At 47.2% G+C, this 5,498-nt stretch overlaps 1 protein-coding gene across 1 annotated transcript in view; it reads left to right on the top strand.

Annotated features, from left to right (window-relative positions):
• The first annotated feature begins 1,795 nt into the window (after positions 1-1,795).
• LOC110300575 (C-type lectin domain family 18 member A-like) overlaps positions 1,796-5,498 on the top strand; it is a 22,056-nt gene continuing 18,353 nt past the window's right edge. Inside the window, exons 1-2 of the transcript XR_002378588.1 lie at positions 1,796-2,337; positions 3,416-3,561. The gene's annotated coding sequence lies outside the window, so the exon portion shown is untranslated. The remainder of the gene's footprint in view (positions 2,338-3,415; positions 3,562-5,498) is intronic.

Here is a 5,498-nt window from a genome sequence, read left to right as displayed (position 1 = left end):
GGAAGTGAAGGGCAGCCCAGCCGCTGAAGAGGGTCTGCGCCGGCCGGAAAGGGGGCCAGGGCATGGGGACGGGGCGGGACGCGGAGCGCAGAGTTCCGGGACCGCGGGGGCCTGCGACCTTCCGCGCTTTACGGCCCGCGGCAAGGGTAAGGCGGGCGCGCGCGCCGGCGCGCCGTGACGTCACCGCGGAGGGCGGGCCCGCACGTGCGCTTGTTTGGGTCTCGCCAGGCCCCGCCCCTCCCGCGCCGCCTCCGCCTCCGCTTAGGCCGGGATGGTGGTGAGTGTGCGGGGAGCCGCCGCTGGCCTCCGTCCCCGACCCGGGCCTCCCGCCGGCCTCCGTGTGTGTCTAGAGCCCAAGCATCGGAGCCGGGCCAGAGCCTCGACCCAGTGTGGGCAGTTCGGGTGATCGTCTGCCGCCAGGCCTGAGCTCCGATCCTGCGCGAGGGGTCCACAGCCCAAAGCCAAGTCTCTCTGCCCGTGGTCGCCGTTGTCCGTCCCTGGACGTCGCTTAAGGCCTTTCCGTGCTTGGCTTGGGCAGAAATTGTTCTGCGGGCCTGGCCGCACCTTGGAGGCCGAATCAGCCGACCTGATTTCCCATCTTACTCCTTGCGGCTGCCCAGAGGGAAAGCATTGTTCACTTGAGCCTCAGAAACTTATTCTGCCTTCCATCCCCCCGCCCCCAACTCGCAGTCACACCCCCCAGTTTCTTTCACAGCACTCGTTACTAGATTAAATATATGTGTCGCTACACTGGTGCAGACGTGGCCCTCACATATCTTGAGGACCTAACCTTACTCAGGTGCAGCTTCTCAACACCTTCAACCCGCGCCTGGCGCACACCATCCAATCTATCATCCTTCGCACAATTAAGTTTATTTGTTTTATTTAAGTTTATTTGTAGCTGGGCAGTGGTGGCGCACGCCATTATACCCAGCACTTGAGAGGCAGAGGCAGATGGATTTCTGAGTTCGAGGCAGCCTAGTCTACAGAGTGAGTTCCAGGACAGACAGGGCCACACAGAGAAACCCTGTCTCGAAAAAAAACAAAACAAAACAAAAACAACCAAAAAAGTCTATTTGTTTTATTTGTTTATTTATTTATTTGTGTGTGTGTTTTTATAGGCAAAGTCTCAGTCTAGGCTGGATTCAAATAGGTAGCAGAGGATGACTTAGCTCCTGGTCCTCCTGCCTCCACCTCCCAAGTGGCTTGCTTCACCACACATTCAGTTCCCCTTGTTCTTCTGAAACATTAAGCTCAAGACATTTGGAAGCCCCTGGTAGATGAATCCTTTCACATTTTTGGTTAAGTATTTAATGATGCCTATCCCCAAAAAATGAAAATGAAAAGACACTGACCAATCAAAAATATTTGGGGATAGGTTTTTTTAATTTGTCAGGGAACCAAAGGTTTTTGGGTTTGTTTGTTTGTTGTTTGTTTGTTTGTTTGTTGTTTTTCCTGAGCCATCTGCCTACTTACAATTTCCAGACATACAAACTTTGTAGAAACCTAGTTATCTACAGGAAAGAGTGAATGAAATAAGGTGGTGTGTTATCTATATGTCACACGTAGTGAATGCTTCTCTCGCCCACAACTGTTACTGACTCTACTATAAATTGCTAAGTCTATCCGAGCAGTGATGGCACACACCTTCAATCCCAGCACTTGGGAAGCAGAAGGAGGTGAGTCCCTGTGAGTCTGTGGCCAGCCTGGTTTACAGAGGGGGTTCCAGGACAGCCTGAGGTACATAAAGGAACACTGTCTCAAAAATAAAAGATAAAATAAGTGTTACGTCTGAAAGCTCTTTGTATTGTCAGTGATAAGATTTGGTTTTTGTAATCTCTTACAGCCACCAGCACAGTTTTGAATGCATTCAAGACCAGTGAAGTATTTTTGCTTTTGTGATGGTTTTTTTATGATTTTTGCTGGTACTCTGTTGGGATCAATCCTAGGTCCTCACACATAAATAAACCCCACTCTCCCTGAGTGACAGCCCAAACCTGTTTTTTATAGTTTTGCCTTCTGGCTCCTTTTTTCCCATAAATCATCAGAGGTGTTCCATGATTGGCTCCTGACTTTATGCTGAAAATCCCTTGGAGAATCGATTCTTTGGCGATGAAAAATGTACCTTGGAAGATCTGAACGCAGTTAACGTTTTGTCCTTTGAAAACACTTGGCATCCTTGTTTGTATGTTGACTACAGAGGGAGGGAGGGTGGGAAGATATTTTTAGCCCTTCTTTCTAAGGATCCAGGCCAGGACGTTCTCTGAGTAGCAAGGACTGGAATCGGAGCTCCTCTCCACGGCTTGGTTCTGGTGCCTTAGCTTTTGGGAATGTCAGGTAAATAGTAAAACTAAGAACGAAGGAAAGTTTATTTTGAACTGTAGGCTCCCATCAGCCCTATATACAGACCTTCCTTCCTTCCTCAGAACAGATGGAATAGAAATCTATACAACTTATTTCATGAAAGAGTTTTCTAGTTTACACTTAACTCTCCAGTCAAATCTTGGTATGTATCAGACAGCACTGTAATTTTGTACTTCTGAGTGTCGTTTGCCCTCAGCCCACTAAAGTTCCTGTGTAGAGTTAGCACGTGGTATTGAGAACATTCCAGATCCTTGAGTAGATGGAATTAAGCTAGCTTACTGAGCTGGAGGTCGTGGCTCATGCCTTTGATCCCATCATTCAAGAGACAGAGGCAAGCAGACCTCCTTGAGTTCAAGGCCAGCCTGATCTACATAGTAAGTTCCAGGATAACCAGAGCTATAGAGAGATCCTCTCTTGAAAACAATGAAATAGAGGATAGTTGACTGTGCACACAGAAGCAGAGGCCAGCCTGGTCTACACAGCAACTTCTAGGACAACCAGAGCTAAAACAAAGAACCCTGTCTTGAAATACAAAACAAACAAAACAAAACAAACACTTCTCCAAATACTGGCACTCGAGACAATCTAGGACCATGCCAGGTGTGATACTAGCGTCTGAAATTGTATCTAATCCAGTCCTCTGTCTTGGATCTGCCTGGAGAAATGTCCTCTTGACACCTTTCCTTCTGTGCTGTGGAAAGTTCTGAACTTAGAATCTTTTTTTCCACTTGGTTTTCTAGACAAGGTTTCTCTGTGTAGCTCTAGCTCTCCTGGAACTCACTGTGTAGAGCAGGCTACCCTCAAATCCACAGAGATCCACCTGCCTCTGCCTCTTGAGTGCTGGGCTAGAGGTGTACACCACTATGCCCGGAGGAATTCAAAATCTCAAGACCCCAGTTGCCTCTCCAACTTTTCTGGAAAGGCCCTTTCTTCTCTTAAATACTCAATATTCAGCTCATGAAGGTTCTATCTCCTTGGTGGAACATTTCCCTTCCAAGAAACAGGGGTCCCTTGGTGTTTCCATGGTCTTCTTTCCTTTCTTTTAAAAAAGCTTTTTAGGGGGCTGGAGAGATGGTTCAGTGGTTAAGAGCACTGACTGCTCTTCCAGAGGTCCTGGATTCGGATCCCAGCAACCACACACAGCAGCTCACCACTATCTGTAACTCCAGATCCAGGGGATCTGATACCTCCACTCATGTGAGTGCGTTTTAAAGTTTATTAAAAGATCTTTTTTTCCAATCTTAACTGATTTAACTGTAATTGCCCCCACAGACCAGATGGGACTTGGTTCTGCTTATGTCCTCAGACTGACCACTAGGTGGCGCTGGAACCTGTGGATTGAAGTGACCTGGCTGCCTGTATCCCTTATCCTTCATTGAGTGAACTGTTAGGGTTAAGAAACTCAAATCAGCCGGGCGGTGGTGGCGCACGCCTTTAATCCCAGCACTTGGGAGGCAGAGGCAGGCGGATTTCTAAGTTCGAGGCCAGCCTGGTCTACAAAGTGAGTTCCAGGACGGCCAGGGCTATACAGAGAAACCCTGTCTCGAAAAACAAAAAAAAAAGAAACTCAAATCAGACTAAGAAAATCCCCTCTAAGACTGATAACTCAGAGTGACTGCTATGGTAGAGGAGGAACGGAGATGAAGGAACTGTAATCCCAACCACTCAGTAGGCTGCTGCAGGACTAAAACTTGCTTAGTTGTTATTGTCTTGTGTTTTTCTTTGTTCTTGTTGTTCTTAAAGGGGCCATAAAGACAAGGTCTCTTGTAGCCCAAGCTGGCTTCTAATTTGCCTTATGGTGGAGGGTGATCTGGAATTCTTCATCCACCTCCGGAGTAGTGAGATTCCAGGTATGTGCCACCACGTCACCTTTATGTGGTGTTGGGGATTGAACCGAGGGATTCATGCATGCTTGACAAACTCTGTAACAAATGAGCTACATTCATGGATTGCAAGGCCAGCCTGGGAAATTCACTGAGATCATCTCTCGAGGGTGAGGAACAGCAGCAGCAGCAGCAGCAACAAAAACCTAACAACCAAATATACAACAACACAACACAAAATGTGAGTGGGAGGACTGGGGATATAGCTCAGTGGTGGGGTTTCCCTAGCCAACATGAAGCCTTAGTTTCAATTCATAGTTAAAAAACAAAACAACGACAAGCTCTATGTGCTTAAGTACACCTCTAAGCTAAGGACTTGTGAGGTCTAGACAAGGGGATTGCAGTAAGTTTGAGGTAACCCTGTGCTACATATTAAATACAAAGCCAGCCATGACTAAATAGTGAGACCCTAGTGTGCATGCACACACACACACACACAAAGAAGGAGGGCAGTTGTGCAAGCATGAGAACCCAAGTTCAAATTCTCAGAACCTACGTAAAGTTGGACATGGAAGCATGCCTCTATAACCTCAGTGCTGGCGCAGACAGCTGGGAAGCAGCAACTGGAGACTCCTCAGAAACTCATGGGCCAGCTAGCCTGGCATACACAGCATTAAAAATAAAAGAACCTGTTTCGACAAGCTGGAAAACAAAGATTGGCACTGGATCTGATCTCTATGCATGCACACACCATAGTATTCAAATGCCACATTCACACATAGGACTTCATACAAAAGTAAAATAAAGGATGGAGTTGGGGGTGGGGGTGGTAACATTCACCTTTGATCTCAGCACTCAGGAGGCAGAGGCAAGTGGATCTCTGAATTCCAGGCCAACCTGGTCTACACAGGGAGTTCCAAGACCACAAGTGCTACACAGAAACCCTGTCTCAAAAAACAAAACAACAACAAAGGCTGGAGAAATGGCTGAGTGATTAAGAGCACTGGCTGCCCTCCAGAGGACCTGGGTTCTATTGCTGGTGCTCATGTGGTGACTCACAACCATCTGTAACTCTACTTCTGGGTATCTGATGCCCACTTCTAGCCTCTATAGACATTGGGCACATGTGTGGTGCACAGACATACATGTAGACGAACATCTATACACATAAAACAAATTTGAAAAAATTAAACTAATAAAAATAGAAAAACAAACAAACAAACAATGTCTTTAATCCCAGCACTCGGGAGGCAGAGGCAGGCGGATTTCTGAGTTCAAGGCCAGCCTGGTCTACAGAGTGAGTTCCAGGAC

The sequence above is a fragment of the Mus caroli genome, chromosome 8, assembly GCF_900094665.2.
Source record: "Mus caroli chromosome 8, CAROLI_EIJ_v1.1, whole genome shotgun sequence".
In the NCBI taxonomy this organism is placed as follows: domain Eukaryota; kingdom Metazoa; phylum Chordata; class Mammalia; order Rodentia; family Muridae; genus Mus; species Mus caroli.
Note: the sequence above shows the minus strand (reverse complement) of the source record. Positions and strands in the feature narration are given on the sequence as shown.